We start from the raw sequence: 19,716 nt of genomic DNA, 5'->3' as shown, positions 1-19,716 counted from the left end.
TGTTTCCAAAAAAAATGACCCCACAAAGAAAGGTTTTGATGAGTACCCACTCACTGAAAACAAAGAAAGGTTTTGATGAGTTATAGCCCACAAAGTAATTATTGTAAACCCACTCACTGAAAACAAAGAAAGGTTTTGATGAGTTATAGCCCACAAAGTAATTATTGTAAACCCACTCACTGAAAATAGAGGAAATCAACCTCACCAACTAAGAATAAAGTTTGCTTTAGTTCTTTTGCAGCGCACTGAAAATAGAGGAAATCAACCTCACCAACTAAGAATAAAGGTATCTTCGCTTTAGTTCTTTTGCAGCATGTGGGCAACTTGTGGTTTCTATTCTTGGCTTGTGCAGATGCCAGGACACGTTGTCAGTTGGCTGGAGGTTCTCTCTTCCACGTCACTCTCCTCAGAAGGCGCCGCTCGTCAGAAGGCTTCACCTCCTCAGTCAATATTAGCCTCCTCCTTGTCTGTCGAAGGCATCCCTCAGCATTCCTACATCCTCACAGTTGTTGTAGACACGACTGAGACGCAGTGAAAGACATACACGTAGTAGAGGGTTGCTAGGCGGCTTGCTGCCCAAGAGTCGCAGGAGAAGATGGAGTCGCTTGGGGGATGGAAGAACCTCAGAGTTGACCCTTCTCTACAGTCACCTCAGAAATATTCACTACTGCACAGAAGGTTGTTGTACAGGGAGCTGAATCCTCATGCTCTGCAGCACTCAGCTCTTGCCATCATAGAGAAGCTTCATTCGGTTAGTTGACGAGGACTTCTTACACATACAGAAGCTCACACAGTAGCACAGGAGTAAGCCTGTAGCTTCGAAGAATCTTGTTGGTGTGCACAAAGAGTGCTTGATGCTGCTGATGCTTGTTCTTATCTCTCACTTGTTGCCATGCAAGATGCAAGAATAGACAATACTCTCTCTCTTATCACCCAGAGTATACGATCCACACTCAATGCATAGGAATAATTATTCTTCACAAGATGATGCCCACAAAGACCTAAAGTGGAGGCCACTTAATGCCTTAAGAATGCCACTAAATGATTCACAAAGTCAGCCATCAAGTGCAACAAATTCACAAAAGTGACGAGTTCACCAAGAAAATTAGAGATTTCTCTCCCTTCTTCCACTCATCTTGCCACAATGCAAGAAATATTGCTAAGCACAAAACTTATTACAATGGTTAGCACAAAGCTATTAACAAAGTTTTTCACCACTTAAGAAAGAAACGCACACTCACAAAGATGCTCCTACTCAACTAATAAGCAAGATACTCTCCCATGGAAAGGAGCTCTGATACCAAATGTTGGAGTCACTTAGTTAGCAAGCTAATCACCAATAGATGTAGTGATAGCTTGTAACAACACTAAGTTATACATCAACACATGATTTAGAGAGCACTCAATAAGTATCAAAGAGACTTAACGCATGTCATCTAGGTTCTTAACACATGGAAATGAAAGAGTAATCAATAGGAAGCAAAAATGGTGAAGAGCCAAAGTTCACAAAAAGTAACACTAAGCTTGGATTAGACACAAAGTGCATACAAGAAGGCTAGAGCTCTCACACTCAAGAGAAGGTATAGAGACCATGCTTTTATAGGCTCTGAGGAGGAAGGCGCCAAGATCACACCCACTTGTCCCTCTCATGCCACCTAGAGGAGGTGCTTGCTCAGAGCCACTAGAGTCACCATCCACATATGAGTGACCTAGTGACAAATCAGGCAAAAAAGGTTGATCTATATTCTCCTTCCCTTTTCGTGATACATGTGTACCTACATCATTCCTCAACCTACCTGACCATGGGCTAACATTGGATCCACTGCTCGAGGACTCCCCAGGTCCACTCAGCACCTGTGATTGTTACTCTACATATGGTGCAATATCAGCACTTCTTACATCTGCATCTTCTGTTGCCTTCACTACTACTGGTGCATACCAGCTACTCATCTCATCGAAGACAACATCACTGCGCATCTCACTAGTGGTAGGGTTATAGCATCTATAACCTTTTTACTCCATAGCATAACTAATGAAGATGCATTTCTTTGCCTTTGGATCCAACTTTGTTCTCACTTTATCAGGCACATGTACATATGCAATACACCTAAACACTTTCAAGTGAGACACATCAGGTCTTATGCCTGTAAACTTCTGTTCAGGAGTCATACCATGAACAGCTACAGTGAGTGTCATGTTCATAATGTACACATCAATTGCTACTGCTTCTGCCCAAAAGTAATATGGCGTATTCTTTTCAGCCATCAAGGTATGTGCCACTTCTGCAATGTGCCTGTTTTTCCTTTCTGCAACACCATTCTGTTTTACGGAGTGTACCTGAATATAAACTGCCTCTTGATTCCCTGCTTTCTTAGGAAATCGCTGAACTCATTGGAGAAATATTCTCCCCCACCATCTGATCTTAGGCATTTTATTTGCATTCCTTTTTCCTTCTCGACCAAGGCTTTAAATCTCTAAAAGTGAGCAAACACCTCACTTTTCTCCTTCATGAAATAAACCCACACTTTCCTAGTGTGGTCATCAACAGCCTTGGTCAGTCCCCATACATCTGAATATATGACATCCAATGGCCTTGCACTAACATGCTTTTCATGTGGGAAAGTATGTTTGTCCTACTTACCAAGTTGGCATGCTTCACATATACCTTATGCATACCGTCAACCTTAAACTTTGGCAAACCTGCAACAATATTTTGGGCCTGCATAGACTTCAGTCACTGTACATTCATGACCAATGCGCTTGTGCCATATGTTAATAGCTACAATGACACATATTCCATGCGCAAACATGGCTGCCTTTATCTAAGGCATGTTCATATCCAAAGTAAACATCCTGCCATTTCTATTACCCTTTGCAACCAAGCGACACTTATTTTTGAAGTCTTCCACAAAACATCCTTAAGGATTAAACCTCACTTTTGCAGACCCTGCTCAACCATCTGTCCAGGAAACTAGGTTCTTTGTAATATTCGAAACATGAAGTACATCAGCCAAGTACTTCATTTTGCCATCCTGCATAGACAATGGAACTTTACCAACATGCGCAATGGGATGCGCAGTTGTTGTTGTGTATCATTGAACTTTTGTATGATTGTTGTTGTGAGTCATTGGACTTTTGTTGTCTAGAATTCTAATTTCCTTGTCGGCCACCACCTTGGCCTCGACCGCGGCCTCTACCTCTGCCTCTACCTGAATTAGAGTAGAAGGCCTATTCCGATGTGTTCTTTCTTTGTGAAGAAGAATCCTCACCTAAAGCCTTTTCTTCTATGATCAGCATAGATATCAAGTCCCGAAAGTTGGGAATATTCTCCCTAACTGCAATGGAGGTCTTGAATGGCTTGTACTCTTTGCCAAGTCCATTCAGACAGACACTCACCAAATCATCATCCTCCACACTGATACATTGATAGACCCAAGGGATTCAACAATGCCCTTGATCTTTAAGGCATATTCATTGATGGACATGCTTTTCTTTTCCATAGCATGCAACTCTTGCTTTAACCGGAACTTCCTTGCCTTTGTGTTAGTCTAGAACATCTGAACCAGATTCTGTCCCATGAAACTACTAGAGTGTTTGCATCGTGTATGTGTCCTATCATAGTGTCTATGACACTAATTGAAAGCCAGTACATGACTTTTCTTGTACCTTGATTCCAATCCTTGAATGCCTTTATATCTGTAGGAGTGGCATTCTCCTCAGATAACTCTGGAGGCTCCTCATTGTCTCCTTCTACATAATCCCAAAATCCTTTACCCACCATTAGGAAATTGGTCATTCTGAACTTCCAGGCATGGAATTTATTCTTATCTAGCTTCTCACACTAACAATCTGATTAATTCTGTCATTTTTCCTACAGCAATTAAATAACCTGCAAACAGACAACTTTTGTATGCAACCTATAATACAGCAATATCTCCTGTAACTACTACAAGCAGCAGTACTTCAGCATAGCCTGTGTGTCACCAAATGTGACCAGAGTACATGTACATACACCCAATATCAACAATACATGTGCAAACCCTGTCTGCGCTTCCAAAATGCACTGCTGCACTGTAATAACCAGATTTCAAGCAGAACAGTTCTCTACCAGAACTTCTAGAAAACTGTCGAAAATACCTTGCAGTGATGAAACGAGGCCCGTAACGTGCCCGAAACGCGAATCTGGCTAAAAAAACGTTATCCAATAGGATGGTATACTTGCATTGTAGCTCCGCTTCCACGAAGATAACTCCTCAATCGGAGATGTGTAGCTCCCAGAGCTACTGAGGGGGTGTTGTACCTAAACCAAGAAGGGGAAAGAGATGATGGTGCTCTTACCCGTGTAGTACCGCTTCCTTCCTTCCTTGCTTGTTCTTTCCCCTTGCTTGCCTCCTTAGCTCTCACACAAACCAGGCTCTAATACCATAAAGAGAATGTGGGGGAGAGGGAGAGCTTCAAATCCTAGCAAGCAAACACACACACACAAGAGAGATGGATAGCTGAATTTTCTTCTATCTTCTTCTTCTCTACTCAACCAACATAACATAAAGATAAGATTACACTCTATATAGGTTATTACTCAACTACTACAACATACAAGGGTTGGTCCATAATGTGAACCTGACTAAATGAGCTAGCGTTATAACTATGCCAATCTCTAGTAATCCAAAATGGCTGTCACACACAGCCTGTCATCCCACTGGCCGCATATCACCCATAATCTCACCAACCATGCCAGTGGTGTAGATGTGGAAGCTATCACCCAGGCGGGTCATCAATGTCCTTCGTAGCCTAGTTGATCTCGATATCTCAACAACAGTCACTCCCCAGAGCTCCCCTAGACTCCCCTTTTGCATTAAGGCCATGTAAATGGCGTAAATGAGGGTTTCTTCCCCAGCCCTTGTGTGACAGGGCACAACCCCCTTCTTTCTTAATTCAACATACTCATACTCTTGTGGACATTGTAGCCTTAGCTTATGTGAGTTGTTCATATGTAGATATTAGATCTCATCAACGTTATCTACGGGTATTGCCTACTCTCATGGTTTTTTTATGTTGTAGATGAAGGCCACTCATGGTTTTTTTTCTATTGAAGATGAAGGCCAAGTATTGCCATGGCTACTGATGGTTTTGATTTTAAAAAAATACCCCTACTTTGGATTTTTCCAAAGAGATAATAAAATTACAAATTGAAAATACCAAAAAAACCTAGTATACCACCAAAATATTAGGGTTGAGGGTTTCTCAAACCATTGGTGGATGGTAACATTTCAAAGCACTTGGTGGAATTCTAAGCGCTAATCTAACTAAGGGCATTGTGCCTAGGGTGGCATGCCGACATGCCCCCCTTCTCCATTTTTTTAACTATCTCTAATGGCCTTTATTAATCTCTTAAAAAAGTTAACCGACCAGGCCTAAGGTAACAGATCATCGATGTCTTATGCACCATGCAGTGCAGGTAGGGAGTAGCATTGGTAGAGACACTAGGTTCAAAATGCTTGAAAAGGAAGAAAAACAAGTTGCAAAAGAAATAAGCAAAGAAAGAAGCTCAAGTAGGACAAGGCTGTGCAAGCAACAAGAAAGATCATGGAACGACTATAGATCAAGAGAGAAAAGAATAAGGTAAAGAGAAGAAAAATACTAAATACAAAGAGACTTCCCAATAGGATGAAGCCTATAAGATTCAATTTTTACAAACCGATAACTCTCATTCCAAAAAAAAAAATTGTAGGGGAAAATAATAAGGTGGAGTAGGAAAGAGTAGAGAAGTTGTAATGTGGCAGCCTATGGGCATGAGTCTTGAACATATGAATTGATATTTGGGCAAAATGCCAAGGGGAATAATTGTAATGGGCCAATGGGAATGGTCACGTGTCAAGGCCAAGGAGTAATATAGTGGGAAATGGGAGCCAGGTATAAAGGACAATGGGCCAAACCCCTACTAAGAAGAATTAATGAATGATAATCATAATTTGAGAGCTTCTAAATCAACATTCCATGGTGTTACTCCCTTTGAGTGCATGTGGTACTCTATCATAAGTTCAAATCCCATCTTTCTCTCCCTCCTCTCTTGCATTAGTATCAAAGCATGGCTTTAATCCTTTCATGCATTTAAAAAAAAATGTATGGTTTCTTTATTTTCTTGGTCAATAGTAGGGCTATGGAAAATTTAAATTCCTGTAAATTTTTACCAAATCAAGAATGTTCAAGATTAGCATTACTTTGGAGAAATTTAAAGGTTCTTGACTTCTTGGGCATCATTTGGAGAAAATTACAATGGCATCATAATTTCAAAAACAAACGTGGAACAGCATAAAAGATGGGTTTTTCCCTTTATGTTTCTAGGGTTTGAGCGTGGCCATGAGAGCCACTTGGGAGCCATCAAGGGCTTGTACAAGGAGTTTGGACTCTTCTTGGAGCTCTTGAGCAAGGTTCTCAACATAAGGAGGCCAAAATAAAGTGCCTGAGGCTGCCGTGGAGCCACATCAATTTTGTGGGGGTGTAGAGATTCCTATTGCAAGATTTCACTATATTAAACCCATAAAAAGTTTTATTTGCCCTTACACTCTTCATTACATGCCTACTGATGGTATTGCATATGGAATATCGGTGTCTGATCAAGACAACCCGACACTTTCATGGTTCCAGATCACCTAGTCGTCTCTAATTGAAGATCCTAACTAATGCAACTATGCCCAATGCAATAAGCTAATGCTGACACATTGAGCTACCTATTTGCGCAATCTAGAGGAGTTACTCATGTCTATGTGCAGGTTAGTTCCTAGGCTTGTCATAGTTCTGGAATGGAGTTCTTATCCAAACAAGAATGCACTTAACGTGGAATGATGCAGAATAGACAACACAATGCAAGAGAGAGCAGAGAAAAGTAGAGAATAATCCCAGCAACATTCTTTAGTATTAGCTTTAACAGATACAGAGTAGTACAATGGTAAAAGCTCAACTCCTTCACTTAGTATCCAACTATCCTCTATTCCTTATCCTTTAATCCACACATATCCGACTCATTCCCCCCTGCCTCCTTACATCCATATGGGTACTAACCGTTCTTCAAGGAATTGTTACAAATTTGTTACAAAACAAGAAGGCTCGGTTTGTTGCACAACGGTCAGTCCATGCGGCGATCTAGGTGGCGGCCAAACGGATTGCTTAGCCGCCAACACTTGGCTCATGGTGAACGTTGCGCCAACATCAAAGCCCACAATTGGTTTTTTGGAAACATTTTGAATCCGGATGTTCCCAACTCTGGATTCTGCAATCAGACTCCTATGGCTTGTCTCATTTGCCTTCTGCTTCTTCTATGTTGTGATAGCCCCTAAAACATGGATTGGGTGGTCTTGGGCATATCTTTGCTCATAGGCCCTTTTCCTGCTACTCACAAAATCATGGCTCACTCCGGTTCTTTCGTTTTCCCTTGCACATCTATGGGAGGTGCCTCTGGATACCTTGCCTTGGCCCTCTTCATTCTATCCACAACCATGCCTACTACAAAGGCATCGGGCTCTGTTTGCTCTAGGGTGATGGGGTCGTCTTCAAAAATTGTTTCCTCTGGCTCTCTTGGCATTCTTTTCTTTCCCTGATTCCATTTCCACCCATAGGGTGGTATACATGTTGGTTCTTACTTTGGTACTTCCCTTCCTCTCTCTGCTAGGTAACTCTGTGGTGGGCGACAGGCACTAGCAGTATTTCTCTTCGAGGAGCTGTTGCCTCCTCACCTAGATTCGCAAGTCATAGGAGCCCAATGCTTCCCCCCATGGCTCTGGATCTGGGGGAGGGGATTTTTCCTTGTTCGGTTGCTCCTGCCTCCTAAGAGCTTCTTTGGCCCTGTCTTGCTGCCTTAGGCGTTTCCAACTGGTTTATGAATTTTGCAATTTCATCCCACTTGGAAGGCCTCATGGCACCTACCTACTGATACGTCTAGATTAGATTTTGTATGCACTTTAGCACAGTCTTTTTGGGCCCATTTCCCCTGGGATCTTTTTTTGCAGGTCCTCCTTTGGCCTTTTTTTCTATTTTAGCCCTGCTTTGGAAGTCCTCTAGGATTTTTTCTTTTGACAGAACTTCCACCGCATGTGCCTTTTTCATGGCCTCCATTTGTTAGGCCTTCTTTTTGAGGTCAGCATTAGCTCTTAGGGCGACGTTCAGCTCATTTATCATTATTTTCCCTCCTTTTTCCCTTGTTACCCTTACAGGTGCGCACTTCCTTTTTCGGAGTTTTTATTGTTTTGCCATCTTGTCTCTATTTTTCTTTGAATTATTCTATGAGCACCTCCAATTCTTCAATCTGGACTCTCAGTGTGCGGCCTCATCATTTTCTTTCTCCTCCAGCTTCTTCATAGCTACCCACACATGTTCTTTAAGTTCATTGTCAATGATGAGATCCATTGATGATCCTTTCTACTACAAGACAATATCTTTCCCCTTCCCTTCAGATTTGCATAGCTGGCTTCTTTTTGTCTCCCTTCAAGAGTGTGAATCTTCTTTTCCTCCAAACTTCCTTCTCTTGCATCAACTGATTTTCCTTTTGCAACTCTTCTTCTCTATTGGCACCTCCTCCTGCTACTAGTTCCCTTGCCCACTTTTCCCATTGCTATTGCCAGATTCACATTTCTGGACCCCCTCTCCAGATCTCCCTCTTTCGACTGGTAGGGAGCCTACTATTTGTTGCAGGAAGGTGTGGGGGCTTGCATAAACGTTGTTAACTTTGTAAATAATATCCCCACACCTCCTTACGGACATCTATTGCATGAACTTCCCATTGTTCCATCTTCTCCTCATATAGCTCGTATATTTTACGGAACTCCTTTGCATCCGGCGCTGCAAGTTAGCTTCTGCTTTTACCAACTCCACCTTGCCTTTGTCAACCATTTCCTGGACTTCTTTAATGATTCTAAGGTGCTCTTCTCGAATCAGAGAGTGACTTGTTCCTCAGTCCTTACTTGATGTTCTCTAGCCCTCTCCAATTCTTTAATTATTCTAAGGTGCTCTTCCCAAATCAGAGTGACTTGTTCCTTAGTCCTTACTTGATTTTCTTTGGCCCTCTCCAATTCTTCCTGCATTTGTGTAATCACCTTTTCCTTTCTAGCCAACGTCTCCTTCATATTCTCCATTTCCCTTTTTATCCGTATGGTTGCCTCCTGGAGTTCCTAAATTTCTTTTTGCAATACATCCATTCAGCTAGCCTCCATCCTTCTCCTGTGTAGCTCCTCTTGCAAGGGTTCCTGCTAACCTATCACCACCTGGAGGGCTGCATCTTTCTCCTTGATGACTGCCTATAGCTTTGTCATCTCCTTTAGCCCGTTAGTCATACAACATTGAAGTAGTTAAGGTCTCCCTATACCCACTCCATGTCAATGGATTTTGGAAAGTTTGTGGGCCTGGTTGCAAAGATATCTGATTGTGCAAGAGCATCTAGCTACAAGCTTGCGGTAGTGGTACCCTCCCGCTACTACTGCTCCAGCCTTTATGATAAAACCGACTAGCCAATACTACCCAAGTCCTCTTTGAGCCTTCTTGTCAATTTTCCCCTTCTTGCTACCCATCTTTTTCTCACCAAATTCAAAGATTCTTTTCTTTCCTATTCCGAACAATGCCTGGTCCTAAGTCTTCTTGCCTAGTCTTGAAGTTGCTTGTGGCAACCCTGTTCGAACATCGCCTGTTCTTGGGGATTTCTTGCTATCTCCTCTTTGGGGCCTTCCTTCTTGTCCTTTTCAGCTCCTACTTGGGCCTTCCCATTAATCAAGGTTGTCAGATATGGGCCTTTCTTTGTTTTTGTCTCAGGTCTAGTTAGCTTCCCAATCTGTTCCTTTAAATTGTGGTACAAGACCTCTTCCCACGCCACTCTTGTCCTAGCTTTGGTTACCTTCACCATTCCAAAAGTATTTTTGGACATGCAGTATGGTTTGTGTGTGAGATCGATCGTCTCCACCACAAAACGCATTTGCTTTTGTCTGTCTTTATCTACCATGCCCATAATCTTAAATTCCTTGGCCCTGCCCTCTAGCGGGCCGAATTCCCTGATCAGGTCCTCGTCATCCGCCGTGCTGACTTGATCTCGACTTCCCCCTCGGTTGGCAAATTAAACACTTCAGCTACATATATAAGAGATGTAGAAGATCTCACATGATGGCAAGGAAATCGCATTTGACTTTTGAAGCTCCTTTAATTGCTCCATAGTTCACCTTTCATCAAGCTCATCTACATTTACTAACCCCCAAAGTTCCTTTCGCATGAGTAGATACATGACCTTTGTTTGCCATGTATGAAATCCTTCACCACTAATTTTATCCACTAAGATTTGAGTGGCCATGGATCAATGAGGAAGGTCTTACCAAGATTTTAATTGAATCTCAATAGTTTCTAGTCCTCTTATAATGATTTAAATAAATTTAGCTCGAATTTGGGTGCTAGACTCGATTAAGACCACTAATCACTCACTAATCTCAAAGAGGAAAAATTAAGTAAATTTGAGTGATCAACCAGAATAGTTGCACTCCCATTTAGCCAAAATGCTTTCAGAGAGTGAAATAGCAATGAGTGAACATGAACTTGAGCTAATGATACTTGGATTAATCAGACTTTAACCAAGGATTAGAGAGCTTATCAAAAACATAATGAAAGATGAAGGTACAGGCCTAGATCTCAACCTCTGCTACTCCATTTGCAAATCTAACTTCATAGGTGTATTTGTGGCTGCCAAAAATCCAAGAGGAATCACGCAATTTTTGCGCGAGCTCGACAAACGACCCGTTTCCCCCAAAATTTAAGGTGCCAACTATAGCTCTGATTCGTGCCGATTTTCGCCGTATTGGAGTAATTCCTCCAAGCAACACAGTCGCCCAGAGCTCCTCTAGAATCCCCTTTTGAATAAGGTCCATGTAAATGGCGTAAATGAGGGTTTCTTCCCCAATCCTTGTGTGCTCGCCATGGGGCACACCCCCTTCTTCCTTAATTCAACATACTCAAACTTGTGGACATTGTTGTTCATATGTAGATATTAGATCTCATCATCGCTATCTACGAGTATTGCCTACTCTCATGGTTTTTTTATGTTGTAGATGAAGGCCACTCATGGTTTTTTTTTTCTATTGAAGATGAAGGCCAAGTATTGCCATGGCCACTGATGGTTTTGATTTTAAAAAATACCCCCTCATTGAATTTTTCCAAAGAGATAATAAAATTACAAATTGAAAATACCAAAAGACCTAGTATACCACCAAAATATTTAGGGTTGAGGGTTTCTCAAACCATTTGGTAACGTTTCAAAGCACTTGGTGGCATTCTAAGCGCTAATCTGACTGAGGGCATTATGCCGAGGGGGGCATGCCGACACGCCCCCCTTCTCCATATTTTAAACTATCTCATAACTGTCGATTAATGGCCTCTATTAATATCTTAAAAAGGTTAACTGACCAAGTATAAGGTAACATATCATCGATGTCTTACGCACCATGCAGTGCAGGTAGAGAGTATCATTGGTAGAGACACTAGGTTCAAAATGCCTTTTTTTCTCTTTTAGCCAATACTCTAGCATTTTTTCTTTTGACAAAACTTCCTATGCATGTGCCTTTTTCATGGCCTCCATTTGTTATGCCTTCTTTCTGAGGTCAACATTAGCTTAGTGCAATGTTCATATCATTTATTGTCATTTTTCCTTCTTTTCCCCTTGTTACCCTTACAGGTGTGGTTGCCTCCACTTCCTTTTTCAAAGTTTTTATTGTTTTGCCATCCTATCTCTATTGTTATTTGCATTCTTCTATGAGCGCCTCGAGTTCTTCAATCTGGACCCTCAATGCGGCCTTACCATTTTCTTTCTCCTCCAACTTCTTCAAAGCTGCCCACGCATGTTCTTTAAGTTCAACATCGGCGATGAGATCCGTTGATGATCCTTTCCATAAGACAATATCTTTCCCCTTCCTTTTAGATTGCACGGTTGGCTTCTTTCCGTCTCCCTTCAAGAGTGTGAATCTTCTTTTCTAAATTTCCATCTCTTGCCTCAGTTGCTCGTTTTCCTTTTGTAGCTCTTCTTCTCTACTGGCACCTCCTTCTTTGCTGCCAACTCTCTTGCCCACTTTACCTGTTTACTGCTGTTTCCAAGTCCTTTATTGGCTGCATGCCTGCTATCTGGGCCGGATTTGAGTTTCTCAATTCCCTATCCAGATCTCCCCCTTTCGATTGGTAGGGAGCCAACTATTTGCAGGAAGGTGTGGGGGCTTGCATAACAATTGTTAACTTTGTAAGATACTCTCCCCACACCTCCTTAAGATCATCTATTGCATGAACTTCCCATTGTTCCATCTTCCCTCATCCACCTTGTATATGCAGGGAACTCCTCTGCATCGAGCGTTGCAAGCCTAGCTTCTTCTTAAACCGACTCCCCCTTGTCTTTGTCAGCCCTATTCTGGACCTCTTTATAATGATTCTAAGGTGCTCTTCCCGAATCACAGTGACTTGTTCCTCAATCCTTACTTAATTTTCTCTGGCCCTCTCCAACTCTTCCTGCATTTGTGCAGCCACCTTTTTCTTTCTAGCCATCACCTCCTTCATATTCTCCATTTCCCTTTTTATCCCTATGGATGCCTCCTGGAGTTCTTGAATTTCTTTTTGCAATACATCCATTCGGCTAGCCTCCATCCTTCTCCTACGTAGCTCCTCTTGCAAGGGTTCCTTTTGGCCCATCACCACCTGGAAGGGCTGCATCTTTCTCCTTGATGACTGCCTATTACTTTGTCATCTTCTTCAGCCCGTTAGTCATACAACATTGGAGGTAGTATAGGGCTCCCTATACCCACTCCGTGTCAATGGATTCTCGAAAGTTTGCCGGCCTAGTTTGCATAGATATTTGATTGTGCAAGTGCATCTAGCTTCAAGCTTGCGGTAGTGTTACCCTCCTACTACTGCTGCTCTAGCCTTTGTGATAAAGCAGACTTGCCAATACCGACCAAGTCCTCTTTGAGTTGACGGCCACCTGCTACCTCTAATACCCCAGTGGCCCCCTCGGCAATTTTCCCCTTCTTGCTACCCGTCTTTTTCTCACCAAATTCAAACATTCTTTTCTTTCCCAGTCCAGATGATGCCTGGTCCTGAGTCTTCTTGCACTGTCCTGAAGTTGCTTTTGGCAGCCTTGTCCGAACATCGCCTTTGTGGGGCTTTCGTGCTACCTCCTCTTTGGGGCCTTCCTCCTTGTCCTTTTTAGCTCCTTCTTGAGCCTTCCTGTTAAATAGGGCCGTCAGATATGGGCCTATCTTTGTTTTTGTGTCGGGCCTGGTTAGCTTCCGAATTTGTTCCTTCAAATTGTGGTACAGGACCTCTTCCCACGCCACTCTTGTTCCAACTTCGGCTGCCCTTAACCATTCCGAAAGTATTTCTGGACATGTAGTATGGTTTGTGTGTGAGATTGATCGTCTCCACCACAAAACGCATCTGCTTTTGTTTGTCTTCATCTTTTGTGTCGATAATCTTGAATTCCTTGCCTTGCCCTCTAGCGGGCTGAATTCCCTGATCAAGTCCTCGTCGTCTACTACCGACGCAATCTCGACTTCCCCCTTGGCCGAAAAATTAAACACTTCAGCTACATATAAGATATGAAAGATCTCACCTGATGGAAGGGTGATGATGTTTGACGTTTGAAGCTACTCCAATTGCTCTGCAACTCTGAATTTGTGTTGGAGCTCCTCGTAGGGCAGCTCCGCAAATTTCTTTAGTCCCATTTTATCCAGCTAATCGGGATGCTTGTCTGCCTCCTTATACAGGGTGGATGAGAGATTCTCAAATTCCACCATCCTATAAGACACAAGAGATACTTAGGGTTGAAAGATAGAAGGTAGGGATGGCAGCAAAGTTTAGCACAGAGAATGGTGGAAGCTTAGAGCAGTAGAGAGTTTTTGCACAATGACATGCAAACTAGGCCTTCGACAAAGAAAGTGATACGCTTTCCAGCCATTGTCATGGCACACGCCTCCCCTTGGTACAGCCATAACTGCCTGATATCTCCATGATTTTTCCAAATTCTTTTTTAAATATATCCATGAGTGCCCACTTCCCGAGATGCGAGGTCATTAATTTTCCGAATTGAGGAGGGGCGACGGTGATTTGACACGTTTCCCCTTCCATCCAAGTATCTTTTTTTGAAGCAATAACCTCAACTTTCCCGCCACATCCACACTACTGCGAGCTGGCTTGTCGTTCTCTGTGCATATTGCAATCATATTTACATAGATAGGGCCTAATTTTGGATTTGTTTTCTTTTCTATCTTCATACTCTCCAAAATTCTGTCCGACTTCGACATCCTTGTCCAACTTCGATATCTTGATCCTAACTAGACTCTAACTCTTCTTGTTAGGCATTCTTCGGATTCGAACGCATTTTTCTATCTTGATCTGGAATCCGTTCATAATAAGGCTTTAGCTTGTATCCGTTCACCAGTTTCCTTAGCCTTTCGCCATCCAGACTTGCTAGCTCAAAGTTTCTTGTCCCCATGTTTCTAACAATTCTATATGGGCCCATAAGTCTCATTTTCAGCTTTCCTGGGTGGGGTCCCATTCTTGATGAGAAAAGTAGGACTGCATCTCCTTCTTCGAAGATCTTAAACTCTGCGTTTCTGTCCACCTGGAGCTTTCTCCTCTTTTGTAAAATTTCAACCCTCCATGCACTATGTAGTCTCCTTTCATCCAATCAAAGGAGTTGGTCGATTATGTGTACTTCTGATTCTTCTTGAGAGAATCTTTCTGCCATGGCTAACCTGAGGCTCTGTCTGAGTAACTGCATGGGCCCTACCGCTTGAAGTCCATACACCATGCTGACAGGCGTAAGTCCTATTGCGTTCTTTTGTAAATAGTTCTAAATGCCCATGACACTGAGTGTAGCTTTATGTCCAAGTTGGTCCTGTTTTCATTCACCATCTTGACCAGAATTCCCTTCAGGATTTTGTTGGTGGATTTTGCTGGCCCATTTTCCTGCAGGTAGTAAACTATTGACTTCTAATGTATAATCATATGTAACTCTGTCAGCTTCTTAATCACTTCATTTAGTAAGTGGCTTGCTTGGTCTCACTGACTATCTCTATTGGGTATCCAAATCTTGTCATAATAGTTTCATAAAGAAACTTTACTATACTGACGATGCCTTATAGTCTTTCAGAGCCTTGGCTTCTACCCATTTTGTGAAGTAATCTATAGCCACCAAAATGTATCTATTTTTGGTTTACTGAGTTGTTAGCTTGAATATGCTAACAAAGTCTAGACCCTAATTCTGGAACGGCTCTAGTGGCAATATTGGGCTGTGAGGCATTCTGTCCACATCATTAGGTTGGCCCAGCCTCTGGCACATGTCGCACTCCTTCACAAACTTGTGTGCATCTTTTAATGCCATTAGCCACCATGATCCTGCCTAGAACACTTTTTGCCCCTTGACTTCTCCAAAAAAGTTCCCTCCACTTATCCCTTGATGCGCCTCAACCGGCACAGCCTGTTGTTAATGCTCGGGGATGCATCTTCTCAGTATTTGATCAATGCCCATCTTGTAGAGCTCACTTGCTACCACCAAAAATGACTTTCTCCAAAGTGTCTTTGTTTTTCTCTGATCTCTACACATATACTCTGAAAAGGACAAATCGAAGAGGACCACAACATCTCATCATGCCAGTTGGGTTTTTCTCCATCTATGATGAAGAGCTGAGCATCCAGGAAGTCATCTTCCACCCCTTTTGGATCTTCTCCTGAGACTCCAGTCTGGATAGGGAATCCGCTACTACGTGTTTTTTTTCTCGAGTGTGCTTAATACTGGTCCACATGAAATTCAAACACATTTTCTTATAAATAGTGCATGAATTTCTTGATTGAGTAGATCATCCCTGATGACTCTTTTTCTATGGTGGAGTAGTTCCTTTTTGGCTTTGAGACAGCCTTCTGCTTACGTAGTAAAATGGTTAGAACCAGCTCTCTTTTGACTCCTACATCAAAGCATTACCAATGGCGAAATCAGAAGCATCAACAAATACATGGAACACCAGATCAAAGTTTGGTTGTGCTGAAGAATGGGTGTCAATGACGGTATTCGCTTAAGATTCCAGAATGCCTCCTAATAGGATCTTGAACCAGACATATTCTGCATCTTTCAGAGTCAAGTTGTACAGGGGTATTGCCACATTCGCCAAGAGCCTCATGAATCAGCTATGGCATTTGATCAGTCTCCTAGGAATCTAGCAAGTTCTTTGGTATTCTTGGGCGGCTATAGTTTCACAATAATCTCGACCTTGGTCGGATCTATTGCTAGTCCTTCTACAGATACTATGTGCCCTAATAGGGATCCACTCGTAACAGCAAAGGCGCGCTTTGCTGGATCGAGGCTCAGTCTGGCTTTTTTGCACTTCTCCAGGCACATCGTGAGGTGTGTTATGTGGTCTTCTTTCGTTCCGAACACACTGAAATCATCCACAAAGACCCTCATGAAGGTGGTTAAATATTCGTAGAATATTTCTTGAACCATCCTTTGAAACATGGCTAGAGCATTCTTGAGCCCAAAAGTCATAACATTGGAGGCAAAAGCCTCCCATTCTGTCACGAAGGTTGTTTTTCCCTTATCTTTTGGAGCCAGTTGCACCTTGTTGTACCCATTGAACCCATCCAGGAAGGATTATGTCTCATGCCCAGCTACTGCATCCAGTAGAGAATCTATGAATGGTAGCAAGAATGGATCCGATATGGTGGAGGCGTTCAATTTACGATAGTCTATGCAGACTATGAGCTTCTCGTTCTTCTTTGGGACAATGATTATGGGTGATAGCCATTTTTCTCTGTCCACTAGATAGATGAACCCCACCCTTAACAACTTATCAATTTCTTCTTTCACCTGTTTGGCATAGTTAGGGTTCATTTATACCTGCTTTTTTGCCTGATAGGAATTACATCCTCCTTTAGGTTGATCTTATGCTAGTAAAAGCTAGGATCAATTCCTTTCATGTCCGAGTAGTTCCATGTGAACACATCCTTGTAGAATCTCAACAGCTCTAGTAGTCTCCCTCTGAATTCATGATTCAGTTTTGCACTGACTCTGACTCTAACTGTTCTGGGCTGTTGATCATCTCGCAGGTTTACTTCCTCGAGCTCATCTTCCTGAACTCTGATGTTCCGGCTCCTTAGTTAGGATTCCTCTTGCTTGAGAGTAACCATGGCCTTTTCCTGCTCATCCTGTTGATCATCTCGCAGGTTTACTTCCTCGAGCTCATCTTCCTGAACTCTGATGTTCCGGCTCCTTAGTTAGGATTCCTCTTGCTTGAGAGTAACCATGGCCTTTTCCTGCTCATCCTGTTTTTCTGCTATACTGTCCTAAGTGACCTCATCCTCATGTGTCCTTTCTTCATTCATGAGCATCTCAAGATGAGAGACTAGGACTTATGCATCGTATCTTTGTTATTTCTGTACAATCCGCTCAATGTCCACCTCAAAGAGCGACAGCAGATTTGGATTTTCTTTCAGAATATGTTCTTCCTCATCATCTTCTACCCCTTCCAAGTAGTTTAAGCCTTCTGCGTGTAACGATCTGCTGGCCAGATTTAACTTGTCTTTTCCTGCGAGACCGAGACGCACACCTTCTTTTTCCCTCTCCGGATCGTGATTATGTCCATATCCCAGTTGTGCTTGATTCTTCCACTTCTGAGCCACGGTCTTTCCAACAGCATGGAATATGCACCCACTATCTCAGTCATGTTTAGGACTATGAACACAGTAGTGAACATGCATCTTGCCACTTCTATTTGTTCTCCCCTGATGATTCCAACCGGTCGAACTCTTCTCTGATCAGCCATCCAGACCTGGAAAACAAAGTAAGCAGCATATCCATGATTCACTTCTCTTTGGCTAGCCTGTCTAATATTATGTTTACTCTTGAACCTCCATCCAGAATGACCTTTGACACTATCTCCCCTCTGATTTTTTTGGTCACCTCCAGAACGGATGTGTCACAATCCTGAACTGTCTCCACATTCCTATATTCAATATTTGGATTTTTCGTTTCCTGCACGGGCATCTGCACCAATCTTTCATTTGGCACTATGGCCTGAAGCAGCTTTTGCTTGTAATTGGGAACTACATTCAGCATTTGGTCCAGTGTGATATTTAGTTTCATCTTGTTGAAATCCTCCCACAGGTCATATTCCTTCACTGAGTTGCTACTTTTCTCCTTGTCTCAATGGGCATATTCCTTCACTGAGTTGCTACTTTTATCCTTGTCTCAATGGGCATACCCTACCCTATGTACATTCTCCCTTCTTCCTCCTTTGCTTCTCTTTCTTTTTCCTAACCTTCCCTTTTCACCTTTTCTATTTGAACTTCCTCTGGATTTCTTTCTAGTTCCTTTTTCAGGACACTTCCGTTGCTCTGGGCTGTAAACTAGCTCCAATTCGCACTTATCCTTTCTTCAGTTGCTCTATCATCACACAATAGCTTCTTTCATGCTGCAATTTCCTCCCTCTTCTTGACCAAGCTTGTCCTATCCGGATCCTCATCAGCATGCTCTCCCAGTAGAGCAAGCTTTCCTGCATTGTCCGCACCATCCCTTGTGCACTCTACATCAACTTGGTGCTTTTCTTGCGAACTCTGTGCTGCCCTGCCCACCACTGTTATGGCTTCTGCTTCTATTTCAACTCGGAATTCCTCCCTGTCACACATCGTCTTGGCAATTCCTTGCAATCTTGTCACAGCCATCATCTTTGGTGGCTTTTCTTATTGTTTTCTTGTCCATTGGTCCACTTTTACCATATTTACTGCTTCAGTTCCGGCTAGGTTTGCCTCCCTTTACGGCCTTGCCTCTCTTGCAGTTCCTGTTTGATGGCACTGTAAATATGGTGCAGTCATTTTGTCTATTCCCTGGACCATTAAAGTAGAAGCATATCAGTCCAACTCCCCTCTGCCCAAATCTTCCACCTCTTTTTCCATATGGTCTGTTATTTTGAAGCCCTCTGACCACTTAGTTAACAGTTGGGACTTGTTGTGGTGGCTGACATTGTTGCCTTTCCACCACTCTCGGATTCCTGTTTTGAGTGTTGTAAAAACACATGTCAATGATGTGGTTGTTCTTCCCACATATAGTGCATAACTGTTGCGTACTTTTCAATTGGCACTCTTCCTTTGTATGACCCTGTTTGCCTCCCTTTGCGGCCTTGCCTCTTGCAGTTCCTGTTGATGGCGCTGTAAACATGGGGCAATCATTTTGTCTATGTCCTGGACCATTGAAGTATAAGCATACCAGTCCAACTCCCCTCTGCCCAAATCTTCCACCTCCTTTTCCATATGGCCTGTTATTTTTATGCCTTGTGGCCACTTGGTTGACAACTGGGACTTCTTGTGGCTAACATTGTTACCTTTCCACCACACTCAGATTCCTGTTTTGAGTGTTGTAAAAACACATGTCAATGGTGTGGTTGTTCTTCTCGTAGATAGTGCATAACTATTGTGTGCTTTTCAATTGCCACTCTTCGTTTGTATGACCCTGATTGCCTCCCTTTGCAGCCTTGCCTCTTGTAGTTCCTGTTGATGGCACTGTAATATGGGCAGTCATTTTATCTATGCCTTGGACCATTAAAGTAGAATCATATCAGTCCAACTCCTCTCTACCCAAATCTTCCACCTCCTCTTCCATATGGTTTATTATTTTGACACCCTATGGCCACTTGGTTGATAGATGGGACTTGTTGTGGCTGA

Source organism: Cibotium barometz, chromosome 21, assembly GCF_041138505.1.
Source record: "Cibotium barometz isolate CiBa-2024 chromosome 21, ASM4113850v1, whole genome shotgun sequence".
NCBI classification, from domain to species: Eukaryota; Viridiplantae; Streptophyta; class Polypodiopsida; order Cyatheales; family Cibotiaceae; genus Cibotium; species Cibotium barometz.
This window is presented reverse-complemented; position numbering follows the sequence as displayed.